This window comes from Suncus etruscus, chromosome 2 (assembly GCF_024139225.1).
Source record: "Suncus etruscus isolate mSunEtr1 chromosome 2, mSunEtr1.pri.cur, whole genome shotgun sequence".
In the NCBI taxonomy this organism is placed as follows: Eukaryota; Metazoa; Chordata; class Mammalia; order Eulipotyphla; family Soricidae; genus Suncus; species Suncus etruscus.
Genome location: NC_064849.1, coordinates 124,840,914 through 124,867,267, shown reverse-complemented (window position 1 = coordinate 124,867,267; position 26,354 = coordinate 124,840,914). Strand labels below are relative to the sequence as shown.

Genomic DNA, 26,354 nt, shown 5'->3' with positions numbered 1-26,354 from the left:
AAACATGTACATGTAGTCTGACTCACTATGTAAGGCAGGTGACTTTGCTCGAGCCATAATCACTCTGTAAATTGAAGAATACTGCTCTTTAGAAAATATGGATCACTTCTTTAGTTATCAGCAAAAGAAAACTTGTAGAATTCTGGTGTTCACAGATACACACAGGAGAAGAAAATTTCTCAGCACCACAGTCCTTAAAAGAAATCAATACATCTCTCTATCACTTTATAGCTTTTTAAAAGAAAACCTGTCAGAAGCATCAGACAAACCAAAGTCATTCCAAGAGACAGCTTTCTACAAAAGAATCCCTGGTGTCACAACACTTATTTCAAGATCTGCCCTGCTCTTAGAAGAAAATCTTTCATGCCTGAGGAGGGCAAGATCTTCTAAGACATTCATCTTCAAATAGATATACATGTATGTCTAGATGCAAACTAAAGACAAAAATATTCAGATGTTATACATATACTCAGATAATGACTGAAAACTATAAAAGATGTTAATAGAAATTCTAACTTTCACACAATAGGTCTGTACTACATAATTTAACAAGGAAACAGAAATAGAGAAATAGCAGGGCAGTTTCTGTGCTTGCCTTGCATGTAGCTGGCCCCATTCAAATCCCCAAAACTGCAAATTGGGGCAGTGCATATTATATGATATATTATATATCACAGAGCACCACCAGGGTTCACTTCAGAGTAGAGTTAGGAATAGTTTCTAAGAAACACAGGTCATGACATAAAACTCAATATGATTTAAATCATATCCATAAATAAATAAAACCAGAGAACAGTTGTATTCTATGGCTCCAAGTCAGACAAATTTGGAATGCCTGTGGAAATCTGCTTAGATTTTATTCATAGGTAAGAAGACAGTGCTCAGGTTGTACTGATCTCAGGTTTTTACACTACAGTGGACAGGGAAGGAGAGATAGCTCAAAGGTTGTGTTCACATGCAGATGATTTTATCTCCAGTATTGCATGGTCCCCTGAGTAGTGCTGGGTGTCATGTCCCCTCCAACACACATAAAAATACTACTACAGACATGGCAAGAAATTCAGACATAAAGTTATTCATTGTCACATATGCACTGCCGCATATTGAAAACCACGACACCAAGAAATCTGACCCTGCAATTACAAGCTGTTGACTCCCCAAGTTGAACTGTGTTATTTAGGAACAAGAAACACCTGGATTTCTAGCACATGTCAATAGGATCCTCTGGAATTCATTGTTAGTATTTGACTCACTGCATCACCACTTGGTATTCTGTGAGAGTCCTCAGAAACCTAGCAGGCTTTCCCTTTTAGGATCCAGTTGGATGGGCAAGGATAAGTGTCTGCACTCAGCTTTACAAAGCAAGTCCTTTCTAACTAGGAAATGTGTCACAAAGACCAGAAAGTATCGATTCAAGTTGCTACCCACAGCATCACTGAGGAGGAAGAACTTCTATCCTGTCTGAAACATGTGTCTTTAAACTTGTGGCCAGTACAATACTACAGTGGGTAGTGTGCTTGCCTTTCATAGAGCTGGCCTGCATTAGTTCCCGAGTCCTCCAAACAACATCAGGTATAATTCCTGACATAGAGCCAGCTGTGGCCTCAAGAGACACCCCTCAAATTAAATGATAAACTTTATGGACAATGAACTGTAGCAGGGAACCCAGTACAGCAGAATATTAGCACATGCATGTACACACACACACACACACACACACACACACCCCAACATCAACAGAGTATTACATAATATTGAGATCATTCTTGCCTCCTTTGTGTCCTCTTTATATCCTTACCTTACTTTCCCCCATTCATTCTTAAGAGATTTCAAAGGAAAATCAACACAAGAAGCTATACAAAAAGCACATTGAGTGCCAAAGCAATAGTAAACCAGGTAGGGTGCTTGCCTTTAATGCAGCAAACACAGGTTCCATCCCTGGCATCCTATATGGTCCCCTGAGCACAGAGCCGGGAGTAACCCTTGAGTACTGCTGTGTAACCCAAAAACAAAACAAAGGAAAATAACAAGGAACATTTTCTTTGTCAAAGGTAAGTAGTTAACAGTTCCATCCCTCTGTATTCCCTTTCAGAGAATAGGACTCTTCACCGTGAAATACTCCAACATAATAACTTTTTAGATCAGGACTATCAGAACTATTCTCCCAACTTGGAGTCAATAGAATCCTAAACTTTTTTGGTATCAAGGTTAAAAAAAAATAGATGCTCATAGAAATATAAAGTAAAATGATAAATACAGAAGTCCTAAGTCTGATGATTTGAGTGTAAGAAAGGGAAATAGCTGCCACTAGGTGGCAGTGTGCTCCAGACAGACAGCACCACGCTCCTGGGCAGTGAGGCCGCGCGGGTAACTGCGCCAAACCGCTCAATGAAGCCACTGGAGCTAGGATCCATTCTACTCATTTTTTCTTAATGACTAGTGATAGCTGCAGAAAACACAAATATTTATTGTAAAGGTTCATCAACTATCCTTCACCTCAGTAAAACTTTTCCATTTTCAGAATTACAATTAATGACTCCAGTTGGTTAGATTGTTATATCACAAATTAACAGAGGGTGGAAAAATAAGCAAAGGAAAGATCAATCCAATTGATTCAATGCGAAGCCATGCAGCCCACTGAAATATTTCCAAAAACGCATGAGAGGGAGATGGAGAAAGAGGTAGAGGCAGAGGAGAGAGAATAATGGAGAGAGGGATACAGATGGATAGAGAGAAAGAAGGGAGAGGGATACAGGATAGAGAGAAAGAAGGGAGAGGGATACAGAGGGAGGGTGGGAGAAGAAGTGAGAAAGGGAGAGGGAAAAGAAAGGGAGAGGGAGAAAGAAGAAGGAGAGAGGGAGGGACAGATCTTGAAGAGAAAAAGAAAGAATATGACATCACATACAAAATCACAAGCCCATAAGGTAGAGGGCTTTGTTTAATCCAAATCACCAGCTCACGGGGAAGTTTTATTTTAAACCCAGGAGAAATGGGACAGTGGCGTAAGGGCTACACATGTTCTAACCACCGTGTAAGCAGAAAACCTGTGAGCACAGCACAATGTTCCAGAATCCTCGGCCCTCCTCATGTCAAATCGCCCTCCTCAGGGCTCTCTCTAAATAATCATTTTCCCAAATTTGCTGAGTTGTCAGTGGCTCGACTTTTCTTTCTACAATTAGTCAAAGATTCTTAGGATGGCCCACCGCAGCCCTGCCATCTATTTTCCATTTCTTGTCCTGATTCAAACACTCACAATCCCTTTAAAAACATTCCATCACCTCCTAGAGCTTATGCTAGACATCAGACCTATTATTTTGGACATTACCCTTTAAATGATGTCAGTTTAATATTTTTTCAAATTTTCCAAATTCCTAGAGTCTTCATACTACCAGGAGCTCAACAGAAGACAAGAGGTTGTCTTTGAACTTTCACAGACTTTCAAGGGCATTTTCAGATGGGCTTGTCACATTAGCTTCACACACATCTAATGTTTCCACTAAGGAGAAAGAAATTTCTAGAAATTCAGGTCCTGCTCCCTCCCAATATACCTGGTACACAGTTCATCACAAAGTATCCTGGGTATCAGGGACATCTCCCACCCTGAATGTATATCATGTGGAAACAACCTAGGCTCCAGGGAACTAGACACTGACCGTTCAGCCTTAACTCCTGGATCCCAGACATAGAAACGACAAAGTTCTCCACAACAGCTCCAGGAACCAAATTCCCTCCAGGGCATTTACAATGCTGCTCTGACAACAATATGTGCCAGTTCTAAATTGATAACCTGACAATGAGGAAATGGGAACAACTTGATCTAAGAGCAAGTTGTCCTTCCTCATCAGCTATTGATAAGATAAAATCAGAAAACGTGTCACCCTTTGATCTGTGCAAAAGCCAAGATCGCTATATACAGACGACTGGTTGTTGCAACCAAGACTGGACAGTATGCATCCAGGGACCAACAACAACAACAACAGCAACAAAAAGTTCTAGCCTAGCTTTTGGTCTACAATTTATTCAACAAACAAGAGCTCCAATTTCAGAAGTCTGACTGAGACAACCGCAACTGAACGGGCCTTCCGGAAACATAACAAAAGATTTTATCCCAGGCTCCATTCTAGGAGCAACATAACAACCAAGACCACCAACTACAGAAGATGGATTAAAATGACACTGAAGAAGCAGAACTGCTAGAACCACAAAGAAAGACTTCATAAGCTCCATTCCCTGGGCTGCACAGCCACCAAAATCTCTAGATACAGAGGTCTGATTTTTATCATCCAAGACAAAGCAGAAGTCTTCCACACACCACAAAAGCAACAAGGGGAGAGTAAATGATCATGCAAGGAGTCTAGAGTTAATCCCATGACAGTATACTTCAGGGGTGGAGAAACCCTGTATCTCCTAAGTCAAGGGAATTCCCTCTACAATATCCCCAATAGTTACTGTGCCTATGCAGGGGGATAAAGAAAAGGAGGAAAAAAAAAAGGCCAAAACAATCATTTTTCCACATGTTTATTTATCGATTGATTGATTTTTTTTGATATCTTTATTTTGGTGTGGAGATTAAGGTTGATGTCTTCAATATTATTTTATTTTATTTTGTCTTGTCTTTCTCTTTCTTTTTGCACTCGAGCATGATTTGATTTCAGAACTGAGACTATTGTGTGGTGCCTGACTTTATTTCTGTAGTGCTCACTGGTTATTTAATTCGATATTTCTTTCTGTATTGTTGTGGTGTTTCAATTACTTTTTTTACATCCTCTCTCAAACTGAGGTTGGAAGCCTCTAGAAGGACTCTGCCCATTTTCAGCATATTTGACTTTAGACTTCTTTTTTTTCCTCATATTTTGTACCCCAATCTATTGCTTTTTCTTCCTTCAAACAAAACCACATACCTCGATTTATCTAGCTCTGCTTCTTAAATAGAGAGGAAAACAAGGGAGGGTGCCAGGACCAGATATGTGATCACTAATAGTAAGCCAGACAAAGAGGGGTCCACCTACTCTAGCAGCCTGGGGGGTGATGGTGGGATATATGGGTTGTAGAAAGGGAACTGAAATGGGGGGAGGACATAGTTGGTGATGGGTATTCCCCTGATTCAATGTTAATATGTACCTAAAATACTACTGTGAAAGATATGTAAGCCATTATGGAAAAAAAGAATTGTGTTTTTAATCAGAAACTTTCTTTGACTTACATGTATTATTATTATATCAATTATATTATATGTTATGTTATGTTATTATATTATGTTATGTTAGTTTACCTCATTATGTTAATCAGTTTTGTCTCTTGAATAAATTCTTACAATAAAAACAACAACAACAAAAAACCCAAAGTATCCTGGGTATTTTCTGTTACCTAGAATATCCTTATTTCATTCATAGAAATATTCATAGAAATATCCCTATTTCATTCACCAGTGACAAATATTGATTGATATGGATTGAGATTTGCTAAAAAACTTCCTGTTTTTTCCTTGAACTCAGGCAGTTCCAAGAGCTACAAGAAGAGCTTGCAAAGTGCATTTACAAGTCAAATAAAGACCTAACATACTACTTCACACGTGATAAACCACTGTTCTTAAGGTACTTTACCATGGAAAACAAGTAAGCATCTTAGAAACATAAAATGACAACTACAGAAAGTCTGATGTGGATTTGGGGGAGGTCTCCAAAAGAATCAGAACTAGAGAACTACTAACCAGAATTCTATATCCACATGTTCTATATTTATCAGTTCCATTATTGTAAAAAGCAAATTCATTTACAAAGTTTAAGATTATTTATCTGGTTACATTGCTCTGCCATCAGCAGAACTTTCTTCAAATGTGAATGATGTATTTCTTCTATATAGTACTGTTCATCTCTTTGTGAAAAGGTATATTCTAATTCTGGATGAACATCATACTTGCAGCCAACTTAACTGACCATTTTCTCCAAAATCATTTTCAGATACATGCCAAGCACATGATTCTCGAAATAAATCATTGTAACAATGATTACAAAGATGGAGAAGGATGCTTTCTATTTAAGAAAAAGCAACTCCTTTTCTCTAGATATGCAAGTCAGAAACATTAGTTATTTAATACTTCTCACTGGTACTCCATGTCCCATCAGAAGTTCTCTACATGAGTCTTTACGAAAATGCAAAACTCCATCACCTCACAGTTTCTTCTGCCTCACACATGCCATAACCACTGGGGTCAGTCTGACAATTGCCTTCAGTTAGAGCTCACTGCTTCCAACCTTATTTCAGTCCAGGAGCCCTTGTCCCTTGCAAAAGAAGCCAGATTCTGCCAAGTGTTTGTGCAGTCTTCCATGGTTCCCCTTTATTCAGTCAAAAAAATCTAAAGTCTTAACAATGCCTATTCCATACCCTTTCTGATACCCATCACTATCATTCCATTCGATCCATCTTGGTCCACTGCCAGACCTCAGATACCCCAGGTATTTCCCTTCTTCCCAAAATTTTCTCTGTGCCACGAATGCTCTCTATGTTAGCTACCCTGCACCCAGATCTCTATTTAAATGTAGCTCAATCAGGGAGCATCCCTAACTGCCTCCACTGTATTTCCTATTCTATTCTTCTTAGCATCTCTGTCCATGAGACATGTTTGATCTCATATTTGGTGACTGTCTGACTCAGCATGCAAGGGGAAAAAATTAGGGATGAATTCTTGTCCAGTGCTCTCTATAAAAAGCATCTTGTAAGTATTTGTTTCAAGAACAAATAAATCATAAATCCCTGGTAGTTTGTTTAAAATATAACAGCAAAACAGAATACATGCAGTAGAAGATTTTTATTATTTGGAAGAAACAATAAATCTACATCAAACATTAGCCAAGGTGAAAACGTAAAGCTAGTCTCTAGCATTCTGACACAATCAAACACTCTGTATGAAAAGAGAACCATAGGTTCAACTTTTCAAAGAATTTCCCCTATACTCAAAATGCATGTTAATTTTTGAACACTACCTCTGAAGGTGAATCCTAAATAATGAATTATTCAACCATTAATAAGTAGCATATTCACTTTCGTCTATCAAGCCAAGCTTTCTCCTACCCCCATCCCTCTGCTCTCTAATTCCTCATTCATCCCCAAGATGTGCCACATGCATTTTAAAAACCCATTCAGAATGCATGTGCCCTAAGGCCAAAGTTCATTAGTTCCAAGGGATCACCAACGCCATCTGCATACATAATGGAAGCTCACCAGTCATTTTCTGTACTTAAAAATTATGGGGGTGGGGGGGGGAGAAAGGCTGACTAGCCACTTAGGATTATGAAGACATTGTTCAGCTTCTGTTTCCTGATAACAAATGTCCTACAGAAATGAAATATATGAAAAACTGTAAAGGTTTAGGGACTATGGTCATCATCATAATGAAGTGCTCCTTCTCCTTCATTCATAGAGCAATAAGCTGGCAATCTGAAATGACTGTTTCAAAATTAGATTTTACATACTTTTAAATCAAAGCCTATACACAGCACTTTAAAATTTGATAGGATGGAATTCAATAGTTAAGACAATCACTTCTGAATTTCATACTAATCCCAGAGTAATTAAAAGCACCAACATGGCATTCTACTTACTCTGCAGGGGGTCAGAGTAACCCAACTTGGGGTGTGTAATTTCTTCATGGGGCTCTCTCTTGTCCCTCGGGAGGTCTGTATTTGCTGCTGAATGTATTAACTGTGCTCTCTCCTGTTTTTTTTTGTTTTGTTTTGTTTTGTTTTTTTGGTTTTGGGTCACACTTGGCAGTACTCAGGGATCACTCCTGGCTCCACTCTCAGAAATCACTCCTGGAGAGCTCAGGGGACCATATGGGATGCTGGGATTCGAACCACTGACCTTCTGCATGCAAGACAAACGCCCTACCTCCATGCTATCTCTCCGGCCCCATCTCTCTCCTTTTAATAACGTATGTTACTTAAAACAAATGGGAGAATTTAGGACCTGGAAGACAATTCTCAAAGAACTGGAGCATATGCTTTGCACACAGAAGCCTCACATATCATCTTCTTGCTGAGCACTGAATCAGGAATATCCCCAAGAATCATCAGGTGTGTCTCAAAAATAAAAATCAAGAATAACAGCAACTAAAGACTCACCAACACCATAATTAAATCCTTTATTACTAACACTATTTCTGCCTCCATAAAATGTCAGTTAGAATACAACCTAGCTCCCGGGACTCTTCTGAAAATTAAAAGACATCATCTGCATAAAGTACTGGAAACTACAGAACAAAGTAAAAGTGCACCGTAAATTTCACTACGGGAATTATTAGCACTCCTCAATGGGAAATCACCACATTTGCAAATACTTTAATAATCTTATTCTCTTTTCTCGAGTATCTTTTTTTCCTTGGGGCTAACAGGAGAACCCAGTTTGGTTAACCTTAATTTTATTCCAGCCTGCATTCTAGAGCACAAAGTCCTGAGCCATTTACTGCTCTGGGCATTCTGTGTGCATAGCAGTACAGAAGTGAGGTGTCTGAATCTAAATCATCTGGAATGGGACACCAATGTAACGCCTCTGGCAAGTCATTTGAGTGCTAGTAAAGACTTTAGAATAGGTGAAGATGCAGAGAGAAATGATGGATGAAAAGGACCTGACACAGTGCTTGGACAGAAGCATCTAGTAACTCTAATAATGCTGGTAATCACTATCACTACAATTGAGCTCAGTGCCCTGTTTTTAGCCCAATGGCTGGCAAAGCCTATTTTGCTTAATTTATCAGGCCCATCTGTGTGGCACCTTTTGGGCATTCTTAACTTTATTTTATGCTACTCAAAGAACATAGAATCAGGGGCCAGAGAGACATAGTACAGGGAATAAAGCACCGCCTTGCTTCAGTACCAACCCGAGGTCGCAGGCACCACATGTACCTACAGAGTCATGTATATACCCAAGCATAGCTGGGTGCAACCCAAAACTCCCTTTTCTGCCCTGAAAAGAAAACAGAAATAAACAAAAATCAATATTCCTAACACCAGCTGGATAATATGTAACCTCATTTCTTCCAGCATCCTTAAATCTAAGGATAGATGGACTAAAGCACTAATAGAACTATGATCTTGAGCCATGTTGTCCCGAGATATTGCTGACATTCAATTTGTATTATGCCACCCAGAATGCGGGCTTCCAATTAATGACTCCAAGTCGAGTGATTAAGAAACAGCCTTATAAATCTTGCCATGCTGCTCCATTACTATATAAATAGGACATATATTAACAGTATTCTCTACTAGACAAGACTCATTTCTTTTTGAAAACACTTATTAAACAGCTATGTGCCAGGTATTGCTCTGCATAAGTACAACACTGGATAAAACAAAGTTCACCAGGACTGTCATTCTAGTTAGGAGAAATAAAAATCTGAAACAAATGCTGCCAGTGCTCTGCACTAGAAATAGTTGTGCTAGAAATGGGTTTTATCCTGGAAATCATATGACTAGTTTTGTCTCTCTAACTCAGTCACCCGAAATCACCGGACAAAGCCTGCGGTCATTAGCATCATGGTGGCATTTGGTCTCCAACAAGCTTTCTGGTCTGATTGCTGTACAATCTCCCTCTGGATTTCCTCTTATCCTCTCTTTACACACTATAAATTAGTATCCCCAACCCACATGCACAGGTTAAACCCTAATACAAGGGTTTTTGGATGTGAGGTTTTCGAGGAGGTTATTAAGAGCAGAGAATGGAATGCTCATGAATGGGGTTGTTGCTTTCAAGAGACAGCAAAAGGCTCCACCTTTCCTGACAGGGGCTGAGACCATAGAGTGACGATGACCTTCCACAAAGCAGGAAACAAGCTCTCACCAGACACAAAATCTTCCAAATGTCTGTGTTTTCACCTTCTAGACCCAAAACTTAAGAAAACAAACTTGGTGGCTTATAAGCCCCAGAAGCAAATGCTATCTAGGGAAAGGAGCTTGAACTAAAACACACTCTTGACTAACAACAGTTCTCTATGCACAGTGAATTTACTACTTAAGGGATATTTTGGACTATCTTCACTCACCCTTTTTGCTGTCATAATTTGTGTGGCTTAGGCTAGGCTTAAGTGCCAGGGAAGCCAAGTATCTACAGACCGGAGACCATGGGTCCTACTAAACATTCTACAATACCTTAGGCCAGTCCTTAAAATAGAAAAAAGATATTTTCCAGTACATGATGTTAATAACGCCAACTTTAAGAAACTGTTCTAAACTTAAGTTATTGATTTAGATGAGTTATTGTAGGTTATCTTAAAACCTTTGGGGATAAGAAGGGTGACTAAGGAAAAAAAATCTTTATTTATTTGCAATTTTATTGATTATCCTTTCATATATATAATTAATTTATTTGAACACAGTGGTTACAAAATTGTTCATGGTTGAGTTTCAGTCATACAATGTACAACACCCTACATCAGTGCATATTTCCCACCACTAATGCCCCCCGTTTCCCTCCCATCCACCCTCCCCACCTGCCTCTGGGACAGGCATTTTACATTTTTTAGTCTCTTTCTTTTCATTTTTTGACAATGTATTTTGCACTATTATTAATGAAGGGGTACCATGCATATAACTTTATCCACTTTCAGCACCCAGTTCTTGTCCAAAGTGATCAGTTCCAACCATCACTATTACAATGAACCATTCATTCACTACTCTAACTGCATTCACCACTCTTTGTGGCAAGCTTCCTACCATGAATTGGTCCTCCTGATCCTCATCTCTATTGTCTCTGGCTATTATTACCATATTAGAACACAGATAGCATCTTAGCAAAAATTGTTCATGTCACCAAAATTTGTTAAGTATGTAATTATAGTTATACTGAGCCAGATTAATTTACTCACACTATTTAGTTGTTTGCTGCAATTTTCATTCTCAGTGAATGGCCATAGTTTGAAAAGTAGCACATCAATAGAATGTATTTAAACTGGATAATGTACCAGATACCAATATCATTTTCTATCTTCAGTTTTGTAATTAATTCTTTGAATCACAAACTTCAATTAGCAATATAAAAAGTGTTTCAGAAACATCCTAAAATACATTATTAGATCAAACTACAATAGCATTCACCTAAACAGAGCTGCACCGTTGGTTTCATCTCTTAAGAGAATTGATTTTCTTTCTTCCCTTCCAAGAGAAATATGTAAATTAGCACTTTGATTCCACTATCTCACTTTTGTCTGTCAATTCAACTTCAAAAAAGTCAATTCCTTTGCTTATGAACATCGAGACTAATACACATACCCCCACCACCACCAGCAGCAATACAATATGAACATATTTCCCAAGGAAAGAGCAAACAACAGGAATTGAATTATAACTGTCATGTGAACACTGAGCAACAAATCCAATAGTCTACAAATTTTCAAAAACAGCTAATATTTTATTAAAATTTTAAAAGTTTTTTTCTTCTAAATCTACACTTTTCCAACTGGAGAAATGATGACATTGGGGATAGCTCAAGCAAATACAATGATCTGACTTTGCATATGTATTACTTGTTTCTTGTCACTTCAATATTCTAGAGGTTTCCTTAACCTTTATTTAGGGATCTGATCTATGCCTGAAGATGTTTACTTATCTGAAGTCATTAAATCCCCCTGGTACTGTCATGTCTACATCAGTGACATAATTGAAGATTCTGACCCGGGTGAACAAAGCAACTAGAAACTTAACTCACCAGACAATGATCATTCTTTTGTTTAAAAAAAAAGCAGAAGGAAAAGTCTCAAGAATATCATAAAACTCAAACTTTAGAAAGCTGCTTTATTCAGAAAGGGTGGATTGTCTGGAAGATAGTATGGTTATTCCTATTTTATCAGTAGAGAGACAGATTCTGTACTCTGTACTCCAACCATACAGGATCTCTAAGCAAGGACAAAAAGCAATCAAACCTCTGATTTATCACTTCAAAAAAGGCCACAGTCTGACCACTGTTTCACACCATCTCCAAAAGAGTGGCTCATGGCCGAAAGCACATGAAGTCCTAGAAAATTACCCTTAACCACATCTGTCAGTGTCAGTCTCAGCAGATTCCCAAGGAAAGGCAGATTCTGGATTTGAATCTGGATCTGAATGGTCCAATTCAATCCTAGCTGGCAGAGCAGCCTGCTCACATGGATTCTGGGGCATCTGTCTATTGGTGAAATCTTTGAATTTTAATTATAGAATCGCAAAACAACAGTGGTGGAAAGAAGCTGAAACTCATCTACAGTCTGATTTCCTGCATTATGGAAGATGGAGACCCACAAAAGACTGCTGTACAGGCTACAAAGATGGCTACTGTATGAATCCAATCCATAACTCAAATTGTTAGTAGACCCCCCCCCCCCCCAATCTCCTACCCACATCACTGCTTTGCTTACAGAAATCCTGCTCATAGTAAAATAGTGAACTCTGCCCATTGTCTCATAGCATTTCCCAATGCTTTCATTCGTAAGTGTTCTACCAACCAGGACCTGCTATTTTTTAACCATGGACTAGACACCGCACTGGGCTGAAAACAATGAATCAAACTGACACAATCATCTTCCTCATGCCACATCTACCAAAATGAAGGACTCAGACACCACAGAGAAATAGACACAAACACAGCAAGGGCAGGGATAGAAGTAAGCAGGACCAGACTGGCTCTGAGCAGAGCTGTGGCTCAACAACTACTGTCTTCTCTTTACTCTATGGACCTGAGATTGTGGGGCTACTAAATGCCTGAAATGTGGGAGGGGTTCACGTGATCTGTAGTTGATGCTTATTTCTTCTCCTATATGCAGAAAACAGTTTGGGAAGGAACATGAAGTATGAGAGCAACACTGGCTCATTTTCCTTCTGGCCTGAGACTTTTCAAAGCTGTCCACAAAGTAAGTCCTAGATAGTAAGACAGCAGCAATACCATAGGCACTGGGGAAAGGTTGTTCTGTCACTTAGCCTCTCAGGGTCCAGGACTTCAGGCCTCACTGGCCATCCTGAGAAAAAAGGAGGGAAGGAAGACTGCAGTTTAAGCCAGGGCAGAGCCAGGCTCTTAGGCACTTATCCCCGATAAAGGGAGCAAGTGATATAACTTACTCTATGAAATAAGAACCATCATATCCTACAGCAATCTCGTGGATTAACATTACTGAGCAATATAGGCTTCGAGCAAGATAAAACATTCAAATGTTGTTTCTTATTTCTCTTCCTTTCTCAGCCTTATTCATGTTTATCAAGACTACAAAAGAAAATCATCAGGAAGTCTATTTTTTGGTTAATAACATCTAACAAAACTAAAAATAAACTCAATACAATTTCTAGGGATGTAGAAATTTCAAAACATACTCTTCCAATCAAATTTTTTTTTGAGTTTTCTCCCTGGACACACATTATTATTTATCTCATGCCTTTACATTCATAGAAAATATTGGCTGTTGGAACCAGTCCACAGTGGAGAGCGGTTGTGAGCTGAGCACAGATTCAGAAGGGGAAATAAACATTCATAAGAAAAACATTTCCAAGACCCCAGGATTACATGTTCTCAGAAGCTTTGGATCTCACCTGGTGAGTGGTTAAGTGTGGAGATAACTGAGAACACCAAAACCAATTCCTGACTAAGCAATAAACAGTGAGAGAGCTAAAATGAGGAAATCAACAGTAGGAAGGACTGTGCATACTTTTTTTTAGAAGGTAGAAAAGTAGAGAAGAAAGGAGAAGAAACTCCCCATGTGAAGAGGAAATTAGCATAGGACTAAGTTCACACACTTTATTAGGGTCCAGCCTACTTGCTGCACTATGTCTCCAGTTCTCATAGCTTTAACTCTTTATGTGTGTTTGTTTTGGTGGTCACATCTGGCTATATTCAGGAGTTGCTCCTGGCTCTACACTCAGAAATTACTCCTAGAAGTACTTGGGGAACCCTGTGCAATGCTGGGGATCAAACCTGGGTTAGCCATATACAAGGCAAATGTCCTACACTCTGTACTATCAATACAGATAAATGTTTTATCTTTTCTTAAAGAGAAAAACTAACCAGAAAACATGAAGGGAATTAATTGAGAAGATGAAGTGGTCTGACAGAGGAAGGGGAGGAAAAAAAGGGGGACAGCAAAGATGGAAAAAAGGGTACAGAGAAGTGACAAGTAGAAACATTAAGAATGCTAGCCTCCAGCACCTGTACCCCATCATTCTAAGCTGTTTCATCATAAAGCTTAAAAATCAATCTCCTCTTAGCAAAAATAACAAATCATATTTGTAATTTAAAATATATGTTCCATATTATAAAGTTGAGACCTTAGGCCAGAAGCTCCTGGCTAGTCAGCCAATTCATCTTCAATTTTTCTCTCTGAGCAGATTACAAACCCAGTGTCATCCTGTTTATCCAAAGAAAAAAACCAAAAAAAAACCCTCAGTTTCTCCATATGGGTTTTTTCCTTGCTGTTGTCACCACAATTCAAGATTTGGGGGCTACTGCCTTGTGCCCAGGTCTTGTATTGACTGACTCCAGCTCCTGAAAGGGAGCTCATCTTTTCGCCCAAGGACAACATGCAAGGAAGAAAATGAGACAGCCAGACATAAAAGAAAGTATGGAGAATGGGGAAAGAGAAATGAGGGAAACAGAAGAAAAAGAAGCAAAGAGGTGCCAGAGAGAAAGTGCAGAGGTTAAGGTATTTGCCTTGCATCCTGTCAGCATCCCCCACCAAATACACTTTCAAATCTATGTACCCATAGGCTCTTCGAAGCATCTGCCATAGATTACTCCTGAGCACAGAGCCAGGAATACCTTCTGAACACTGAACACTGGACAATGAGACTCAATTTTACACACACACACACACACACACACACACACACACACACACACACACACACACACGAGCAACTTGGCAGATTCTGCAGAACACAAATCCGCCATCGCTTTTCTTCATCAGCTGCTCCTCAGGTGTGCCAGGAGTCCTCAGTGACTGAGCCCTGCTGACCCTTGGGTGACCCACTCTCTGCCTCTCCACGAGCCTGACAGGCATATCCATCTCCTGTGTGCTTTTATCTAAGCTTCCTAAGAAGATGAGGCCCTGCTCTGCCCCCTGGCCTGCCAGGAAGAAAACTCCTCTCCCAGTTACCAGAACAAAAGATAAGCTGGATGGTTGCAGCAAACACAGGAGCTGGGTAAGGAAAGCTGTTGCCTTTGGGCCCAGGTTCCTAACTAGAAGCACCAGGAACCATAAGCACAGCAAATGCAGAAGACAATTCACTCTCAAGAATGTCTCAAAGTGGCCCTCAAGAATTGGGTAAATTGGCATAAATAGGACCAGCAGGAACTGAAGAGGCTTGAGAGTTTTAGCACATTGTTTTATTACTTCCCATGTCTGCAAACAGTAATTTGAAAGCTATCATTAAATTGATACCTGGTTTGAGCCATTAAAGAAGAGCAACTGTTTCCCTCTGCCCTTAAGAAGCAAATAAAGAGCTGGGGAAATAGCACAGGGGTTAGTCTGGTCTATCCTTGGCACTATATGGCACTCTGACAATCACCAATGTGGCTCTGAATGCTGCAGGGTTGCAGAGTTATCCCAAGCACTGTGGGGTGAAGCAACACTACATGTGGGGCCCCACAAAGACAGACCAGCCTGGTTGGCTAGAGCTCAGCAGAAGTGATCCCTGAACTTTATGAGCACTGTTCAGGAGCTCACCTCCCTCCCCCCCCCCCCCCCCCACACACACACACACAAAAAAAACAACTAGGAAAGAAATTCCCAAACAGCTGGAGCACTGTCTTTGCTGGGATGGATGAGAACCCAGACACCTCATGGCACCCATGGAAATATTCAAGCAGACAACCTTACCTCTTCCTGGGGTGGCGCAGTGAGAAGGCACATGCTTGAAAAAAACAGATGGATTCCAGAGACAGGCCACATCCAGCATAAGCCTCAAAACCTCCTAAGAATAAACATTCTGCACACAAATCAGGCATCTCGAAGTATAGGAGCTCAATGGGATTTCTCCTTGTGTGGGAGTTTGGATCATGAATTCCCCTGCTCGGCAATCAACAAAAATAAGCTCAGCCAAGGCTCTCCTGGAGCCCTGGAGAGAGCCAGCACTTAAGACCACACCAACCAGCTGATGTGGCAGAAGTGGGGTGGGGTGTAGAGTGTTAAGCTCCCTCAATCACAGGTGCCACTGCCTCCTAAGCAGAGCTGGGCTCCTCTTTTTCCTCTAATTCCACATCATCCTCTGCTTCTGACCATTACCCATCAACTGCTGAAACTGTCACTGCCACTCAGTAACTTCCTGCTTAACCCAATTTTTATTCAATGGGCACAGGAAGGTATAGAGACATACTTGGTGGTGCTCGAGAACTACTCTTGACAGGCTCAGGGGACCCTACTCTTGACAGGCTCAGGGTATTGGGGATTGAACCAGTGTTGACCATAGATAAGGCAAGCAATCTATCAGCTGTACTATCTTTATGGCTCCCGATTCTATTTCTTTCTAGCTGGCATAATGAATCCATTTTACCCATCTCATCTTTTTTCCTTAACTATTTCTGGTACAAAGGTTAGAAGTCAAGAAAAATGCACCGGCGTAGGGGGGTGTTCTTTACATGACTGAAACCTAACTACAATCATATTTGTAATCAAGGTGTTTAAATAAAGATATTAATATATATAAAAAAAAAAGAAGTCAGAAAAATAAGCCTGGATAACCTCTGATCCAGACACTAGAGAAAGATGGACCTTAACTGGAGGGGACACTAGGAGGGAAGGACTAACCAAATCAGCCAAAAGCATAAAATTATTTCACATCTCTTGCTATTTCACCAAGGATGAGAAATTAAAGCCACTGTTCCAATCCCAAATGGTTAAGAATTTAAAAAACAGGTGAGCCAACTGAAGAACAAATTAGATCTGATCCTCACAAATCATACAAACATAATTAAGTGGCAGCATTTTTTTTTTAGTTAGTAAAGCACTCCTCATCACTGAAGCTAATTAAAACCAAAGGGGAAAATATCTACAGGAAAATGACAATGAAATTATCAATAATTCAAGAGTTCATAACTGCTCTAAGGGAGAGAAGAAATCTACCTTGAAAATTGTATCAGGGCCACTCCCAGTGGTTCTCAGCCCTTCCAAGGAAGTGATGCTGGGTATTAGACTTAAAGTCACTTGAACTATTGCTGAGCCACTATATTTTATTCCGAGTTTTATGGGGTTTTAAAAACTAGTTTTTAAGTTAGAAACCATGACTTACTAAGATATTGACAATACCTGAGCTATATAAAGCACTCATAAATATTAACATCAATAGATCAAATACTCAAACATTTTAATAATAGTTACATCTTGAAATTTTATATATCACAAAATTTATTCAACAATGGACATAATCAAGTCAGTAATAAAAACACCTAGGCTAAGAATATGGCTCAGTTGGGGCTGGAATGGTAGCACAGCAGTAGGGTGTTTGCCTTGAGCACGACTGACCCAGGACAGACATGGGTTCAATTCCTGGCATCCTATATGGTCCCCCAAGCCAGGAGCGATTTCTGAGCATGAAGTCAGGAGTAACCCCTGAGCGTTGCTGGGTGTGGCCCAGAAAAAAAAAGTAAAAAAGAATATGGCTCAGAAGGAGAGTACTTGTTTTCTGTGTGTGAAATTCTGAGTTCAATTTCCTTCACATGGTTCCCCAACCACTGCCAGCAGTGACCACTAAGCAGACTCAGGTATAGTCTAATAACCAATTTTAGACTAAGATCAAAGACAGAAGAAAAGGAATCTATAAACAGTGGTGTAGTTATGTTTATTTTTTAAAGGTTCTTGCAAAATTTAAATATTCAGAACAATCAAAATAACGGATTCACTGCATCTTCAATTAAGAGTCAAATGACCACCTAGCATGGCCTCCCTCAACTCATCATCAAAACATAACATAACATTTTTACTTTATTTGGACTTTTATTTTATTTATTTATTTTATTTGAAGAAGGCCACATATGTGGCACTCAAAACAGCTCCTGGCAGTGCTGGGGGCTGTGTCATATGTGGTGCTGGGGATCAAACCACTTAAAAGGCCAGTGCCTTAACCCTTGCACAATATCTCTATCTCAGGGGTTTTATTTTTATGGTTGTGCCACAAAGTCCATTTTTAAATCATTTTAATCTTCTTAATCTATTGAAGTAATATTAGTTTATTAGAGTATAAATATTTCTATGTGTCAGAGGACAGTATTACCATCTTCCACCTCCACAGCTCACATAACTTTATCAATGCATTATCACTTGCTTACTTTCAACCCTCTCCCCATTAAGGTTGGAGATTCATGTCTGTTTTGTTCCCTGGAGAATGATCAAGGAAGAATGACCAAGACAGTGCTACCTGAATGACCATTGCCCTCCTTTGGCAGGCATAAACCAGTATGTCACACCCTACCTCACTGGGTTTGTCACATGACCAGGTCAGACCAGAGACTGAGCGTAAGATGGGTGTGTACTTCCAGGTTAAAGCACCAAATTGAATGCTCAGCATCATTATCTAATGTTTCTTCTGGATGTTTCAGAAGGAACTGCTATGCCATCCACTCCCAGAGTGTGGCCAAGGCTAAAGAGAGTCCCCACAACAAAAACCTAATCCAGAACATGTAAGTAAAAAAAGGGGGGGTATAGAACATGTACTTTCTGCCACAGAAGGTCTGGAGATATCATGCTCTTCCTGCATCTGATTGATTGTTGAACATTACTCCTCTCCTAGCATGAGGGGACTCACATAGAGGCATTTTAACCTTCTCTTAGTCCTTTCTCTATTCTTGTTCAATGTTGTATTTGCCAACAATCAGTCAGTCTAACATAGAATAACTCACTCTATGGTGGCACGTGTGTGCCCATGAGCCCAGATTTGGCAACTCTGGAGAATACAAAATTCAAGTACATGTGGTAAAGAAGCCACAGTGGCAGGAAATGGCAGTCTTGGCCTGTCTTTCTCCTTTCCATATCTGACTAAAGACTTTCTGAGCACTTCTGGACAAAAGTCAAGAGAGTGGGCCTCCCAAGTGAACATCAGAGAAGTTATCAAAATTAACAAGAGAAAGATTTGCTCTGATCATCTCAGAAGCCTCTTGAGAGTTTAAAGCTTTTTCTAAGGCAGGAGCACTAGCATAATGGATAAGGCACTTGCCTTGTGCAACGCCAACCTGAGTTCACTGATCTCTGACACCTTATATTGTTCTCTAACCCCATTAGAAGTGATCCCTGAGCTCAGAGCCAGAAGTAAACCCTGAGTGGTACCAATGTGCCCCAAACCAAACCAAACAAATAAAGCTCCTTCCAGAAAAGAGCAAAGCCTCAATGATGAAAAGACCCTGCAAGATGGACCCTAAGATTTAGAAAGACCTTGAAAAACCTCACAGACTAGGCAAATCAATAAATTCCCAGGTTTTCTTATGATATATCTTTAATCTCCCTTAACCCATCCCTCCCTCCCGGATTATATACATCCTCCCTGGTGTGTATGAAGTGCTTCATCTCTGCTTTTCAGAAACAATACATGGAAGAAATTGGGCTTTGTCCACATTCCCACAGTGTTAGGAAACCATTCTGCAAGTAGATATTCCAGCACCAGTCAGCCCAGCAGACAACTGAAGCCTGCAATTTCTTGGATGATGCTGAACCTAACACCACCTTCTACCCCACCACAGCCAAGCAGTTTCTGAATGGCCAATGAAATGGAAAGATAAAGCCTGGCTGCTTTGGTTTTTAAGCTGTTAACTTTGATGGATGATTTCTTGCCCAGTAGAAGATAATGGATAAATCCAAGAGTCTTCCAGCTGGGTGTGAGCTTGTATCTGCTGTATGAGTAACATATTCACAGAGACTTCATGAATCTGGACCCAGGGGGTCCAGATGAAAAAGAGAGGCTACAGATATCTTTGGCCAGGTACTTGTTGGTCTTAGTACAAGATCTCCTTGTCTGTTGTCAAGAGCCCTGGCACTTTTATCACATGTGAAACTGTTTTTTTTTTTTTTTGATATTATACCATCTAGGACTGATTTTACTTCAACAAGATTCAGGAAGCACGTGACTCCAAAATAGCAAAGAAAGAAATAGCACTTACCTTAAAATTGTGACATGAATACATGTATCTTTCTTTATTCATACATAACTTATTCCAAGAGATTTAAAGAATTCATAGCATAATCCTCATAAGAATCCCTTCTGCTACCATTGCCCACTGCTATCTTAGGAAGACTAATATGTGGTCTTTCTACCTCTATCAGCACTTGCATTTGAGTATCTTATTTTATTACAGAGTGATTTTCTGACTGACATGGAGCAAAAGTACATCTCTAATTGTGTGTATGTACGTGCATATGAGAACAGGCTAGATGGCACACATAGGCCAATGCATGCCTGTGCTCATACACAACCACACAAAGACAAAAATTAACAGAAGAAACACATGGATAACAAACAGTTCTTCATCTCTAGCAGTTTGCACTTTCTGTCTCTTTGCTAGTTAGGGGGTATCTGTGACTATAGGGAGGTTATTAAACTGTATATGATTTACATCTGAGAGAGGTTAATAGAGTCACTAACCTATGAGCTGAGGTTTGGAAACGAAGGGACAGTAGTACAATAAGGAAGATCAAAACAAGATGGTGATCAAGTCTACAATAGAAACAGCTTCAACAGAAAGTGGTGCAATTGGGAAAATTAACTTTTTCACATCTCCATATTCTGTAACAATTTCTAGAACAAAACCTAACAGCTGAAACACTGCCAATACTTCAAAGTTTCCTTTGGCCTCAATAAAAAAAAAAACAAAAACAAAAACCAGTGTATAGCCTATTAAAGAAATGGCTTTCAATTCCTTTCCAAATGTCTCATGTGTCTGTTTTCTGTAAAGAAAGGTCCTTTCCTTTTAGGAGTGGAGGGAATAAAATAATTCAAAATATCTTTATATAATAAGTGATTTCTTCATCCTTGGTAGTCTCAAATTCATTTGTAAATCTTATAAAAGTTATATTTCTTCTCTTAAAATAATCACATATATGGATGAATACAAAATTCTGCAAACAATTTCAAGCTACCCATAAATCCTTTAAGCCCATGAATCCTAAGATGATTATGATCTAGTAGGAGAAAAATCCATGTAAAATTGTTTTTGATAAATGCATTCCATAATATGTTACATTACCTATTAACCTAGTGTCTCTTGCAAGCAGCTGAAAAATGCCACCTTCAATCTTATCAAATATCAGATATCAGCAGACAAAACATATTCATGTAAAAATAACTTATGTAAATGTAACACTTACTAATATTTCTGTCATTTCTTTTATAAATCATAGTAACTACACTAACATGAAATCTGTATAAAATGTGAATTTGTCAGGCTTAAATTTTAACCCCAATCTCATGCAGGCATACTAGGTTATGTGAAAAATGTCTATGGTCTTGGATAGAAAGTTAAGTCCTTCTTAGTAGTTTTAATGGTTTAAGTAATTTGGGCTAGAACATTGTTAAAAATCCCATTTTAATATTTTAAAATAATACTTCTATACATAAACTGTATTTATGCTGTCTAAAACAAAACATGAGTGACAAGTGAACTAGTCACAAGGATTTTTTTGTAAAACCTTTTCCTCATAGCTTCTTTTATGACAAATGCTAATGGATCCCATGCAAATGATGCTCTTTAAAGGTGGAGTATGGAACTCTAACAAGTTGCATCAGGTAGGATTGAGAAACTACTAGAACAAAGAAAAAGAATGACACTGCAATTTGTGGAAACAGTGAGAACACATCTAGAAAACAGGGACCTGAAGGGATGAATCATCAAGCTTCTAAGGCTGCATGGCCAATATGATTTTATTATTTTTTAACTTTACTTTTACTTTTTAACTTTATTCTACTTTTTACTTTACTACTTTTGGTTTGTGGTCACACTCAACGGTGCTCAGGGGTTACTTTTAGCTCTATGTTCAGAAATCACTCTTGCCAGGCTGGGGGTCTATATGAATGCAGGAGATCTTAGGTCAGCATTTACCTGCTGATTTTTGCTCTGGCCTGGTCCCTATTTTAATTTAATTAACTCTCTTGGAAAAGTCTGTTCCTCTGTTGAAAGGACTTCATTTCAAAGGCTTAAAGCTCCATGCTGTATTGAGCAATGTAGAATATAGAATATGCCCACTATTTCAGAAAAATTCTATTGCAGAGCACTAATTCACAAGCTGGGAACCCAGAAAATATGGAGATGCTAACTAAACATCTAGAGAGATTCAGTTGAGTCTTCTATTTAGAAACTAAGATAGAGGGAGCAGAGTAACAGTAAAGCAGGTAGGGTGTTTGTCTTGCAGGCAGCTGACCTGGGCTTGAGCCTCAGCACCCCATATGGCGCTCTGAGTACCACCAGTAGTAATTCTTGAGTGCAGCGCCAGGAGAGCAACTGTGGGCATTGCCAGATGTGGCCCAGCCACCACCCTCAAAAGAAAATAACATAAATTGGTACAAAATAAGTAGATAACAGTTATGAATGAATATAATGGAGAAATTCATTATACAGCACAGCCAATAACTCCTAAAGTCTAAGACTCAGGATGCCAAAGTACTACCAAGCCAATGATAAGTCTATGAGTAATTCCTTCTTATAAATATCTAATGTTTTCTGAATTCCTAATATTTCTCTATCTCTTGTAGAAAAAGAGAGTGTTAAGACACTATGGCTTTAAGTCTTAGGAATTCAGTGGAGGAAAATGAAATTATATATACACAGAGATTTATATATGATATATTTATAGTCTATGCTTTCCACAGTCACATAAAATTCATTTTGCATTTAATCACAAACATTTAAGAAAGGTATATAACATTAAGGAACTGAATAACTTATTTAGGCTACCTTCCATTTGGGATCCATGATATCTAATATTCTACTCGTGACTCAATGCTATCAAATACAGGGCTGAAAAAATAGTACAGCAGGGCAAGGCATTTACTTTTCAAGTGGCCAACTTAGATTTGATTCCCAATACCTGGACTGGTCCCCTTAACACAAACAATGAGTGATCACTCAGCACAGCCAGTTGTTACTCAAAAAATTGTAACAAAACAAAAACAGTGCTGTCAAATACTTTACACAAAATGCTTATGAGAAAATGGGAATTTTTAAAGATACACACTGGGGGCGAGATTCACACTGGGGGATACACAATGGGATAAGTTATTCCCTGAGAACCAGGAGTAATCCTGAGCACTGCTGAATGTGACACCTCCCTCCCAGAATAATACAAATCAAACCCTCCCCCACCCCCAAACAACAAAAATGTTCTAGGGGAGAATTGCAAAACATGTAACTAGGGGAGCATTACAAAACGGGTAACTAAATGTGAAGCAAGAAAGTGACAATTTTACATTAAAAATTGCACAGGTGCCAGTATCAAAAATCAGAAAAACAAACTCTGAACCATCAAAAAAAAATAACAGTAAAGTTTCTACAATAGAAGCTTTATAGAAGCTACCTATTCATTCACTTACCGCTCATGACAAAAAAGGTTGATGAAAGGAGTTATTATTACATGATTAATACAGAAAAAATTGCTACTATAATGTTAGTAACTTTCAAAATTATTTGACATAAAAGGCACTGACATTTTAGGGTATCATTCATATGATATTTTATAATGTAGTAACTTAACCATACTTCAATATGTATTTTCTCCCATTATACTTAAAAATTACCATCATGACTCATTAAATTTATGGGTTCCATTCAGAAGGTTAAAATATTCCTATAAGTGATAAGAATATCTAAGGTATGGATTGACAAATGAATTACTTGATGAAGAGAAATGAGAGACAGGTTGGGAAAGAGAGAGAAAGGAGCAGTTGGGACCAAGTGTTTAAATAAAAAGTCTTGTGTGTGACTTTTTAGATTTGTCATCTCAAAAGGAGCCACTCTTTTGCTTAAAACAGTAATTAAAGTTTATTTGACTGGAAGCTTTCTAGAAAGCAGGCTTGAGGTTCTGTAAATAAAGATTTGGAAAACCAGGTATCAACTGTTAATGGAACATACACAATAAAATTAAAAAAAAAAAGAATAATTCTGGTTGGTTTGTAAGAATACCAATAAAAGGGAGAGGGAAGAACTTTTACCAAGCAGTAATATTTCATAAAGGAAACAGAAAAATGATGATCACACACATTTTTAAAAACTTGAAGAGTTTTAGAAACCACGTGACAAAATAGCAAGAAAAGAAAACATCAAGAAATAGTATAGAGGGGCCGGGCGGTGGTGCTAGAGGTAAGGTGCCTGCCTTGCTTGCCTTGGATGGACCGCGGTTCGATCCCCCAGTGTCCCAAATGATCCCCCAAGCCAGGAGCGACTTCTGAGCCCATAGCCAGGAGTAACCCCTGAGCATCACCGGGTGTGGCCCAAAAACCAAAAAAAAAAAAAAAAAAAAAGAAATAGTATAGAGAAATAGTTGTCATTTGCCTTTCATGTGGCTAATGGCCATGAACCTGTTTTGAATCTTGGTATCATATATGGTCCCCCAACCAACAATAGGCATGACCCCCTAAGCAATTTGGAGGTAATGAGGAAGGAGAAAGGAGGAAAACTGAAGGAGAGATGCTGAGGGAACAGATGGAATACTAACATGCCCCCTCCACTGCCATCCATTAGCTTAGGGTACAGACTAACAATAAAATGGAAACGAGTTGTCCTGTCATCAAGGACAATCTCATTTCAAAGACAGCCAGACAAGTATTAAGCCAACAAAAGCAATTGAGTCTTTAGAAAGAAGATACCCACATTTTTCTCATAGGAGCACCAGCATGTGGAGCCCAGGACAGGATGACAGTAGGGAAGGCTGCTGAGAAAGAAGGGCTTGAGAGGGAGTGATTCTAGAAGGAAAAGTGGACAGTAGATGGGAAGATGGTTGTAATTGAAGTGACAAGTCTTTGTACTGTGTTGGGCAGAAAATGAAGAACAGACTGTAAGACTCCTACACAGTTCTTATTGGAAGGCAGTAGGGGTGACTTGGGGTGGGAAAAAAAGGACACCATTTTGAAACTAGCTGTATTGGTGTTTCACAATGCTTCTGGAACATCTCAATGGAAACATCATGAAGGCAGGTCAGAACCCAGCTGTGAGAAGGAAGCAATCCATTTCGGAGTTGGCAATATAGATATGGTAAGTGAACTCAAAGCAGACACTGAAGAAGAGGTCACCAAGAATTAAAGAGGTTATACAAATGGGAAAGTTGTACCTCTTTAAGAATCATGGGCAGCAAACCAGGACAGAATGGTTTTAAAGATCAAGGGAAACTCAAAAGAATAATGAACAACCCACCCCCATGTTTATTTTAGAAATGTACAACTACAAGCTAAACATAAACAAAAGTGAAGGCTGCTAAGAAAGGAAATTGATAGGTTGCTGTCTCACTGATGCTCTTGAAGCAAGAATCAAGCAAACTCCCAAGAAAGGTGATGTAATTAAACTATCATGACACATTATCTGAAATACCTTGTTCTATATACAAACACCTGACAGATACACCCCAGTGGCTCTACAGATAACAGCTGTTCTGATCTTTGGATATTGCTAAGCTGCACCCAATGCTGCTTTATTGTAAAGTACGTCATAATGAAACTGAAGTGTTATTATACATTTGTGCATCTCTTTTTTGGGGGAGGGGGATTTCCAGAATACCCCTAATGAACTAGGGCCACAGCTACTATGTTTTTCCATAAGTAAAAATATAACCACTCCAATCATTGTCAGATGGATTAATGCTTATTTTTAAAAGTATGTGTAGCTAGGTTAGGCTGTTTAAAGACATCTGATAAAGAAAATCTCAAATATCTATTTAGATTAGATTAGATGTTCCTATGCTGTCATAGCCAGTATCTTAATATATCAAAAGTGAAATTCCTGCTATAGTCCCAGTTTTCATTTTCTAAATGGTAGTTTAAAACTACTTTTCCCTGGGGATATATATGTTTATCTATGTATATGTATATATATATATGTATGAATATATATGTGTACATATACACATATATAAACAGATCTATAAATGGCATGTTATTAGTCCAAGTCTACCTTCACAGTAACTCAATTAAGGGAGAGGAAAAAACACAATAGATTAGTACATTCACATTGAGAGCTGGCTTCCAAAATCTACATGTAACTTAGAATCTTGGAATGATATTTGTAATTTAAGCACTCCTGATGTTAACTGATTAATGCGAGGAAAATGTTCTACCTTAACTACTGCTCAGATTCCCTTTAAATTACCACCGATCAGCAATCCATCATCGGCAAATATGCTTATGTCAAATGCCCTTATAATGAGCTATCACATTTTCAAATAT

At 38.9% G+C, this 26,354-nt stretch overlaps 1 protein-coding gene across 3 annotated transcripts in view; it reads right to left on the bottom strand.

Moving 5' to 3' along the window:
* Positions 1–26,354, bottom strand: part of MAST4 (microtubule associated serine/threonine kinase family member 4) — a 646,820-nt gene that overhangs the window by 467,419 nt on the left and 153,047 nt on the right. The gene's annotated exons all lie outside the window — the stretch shown is intronic.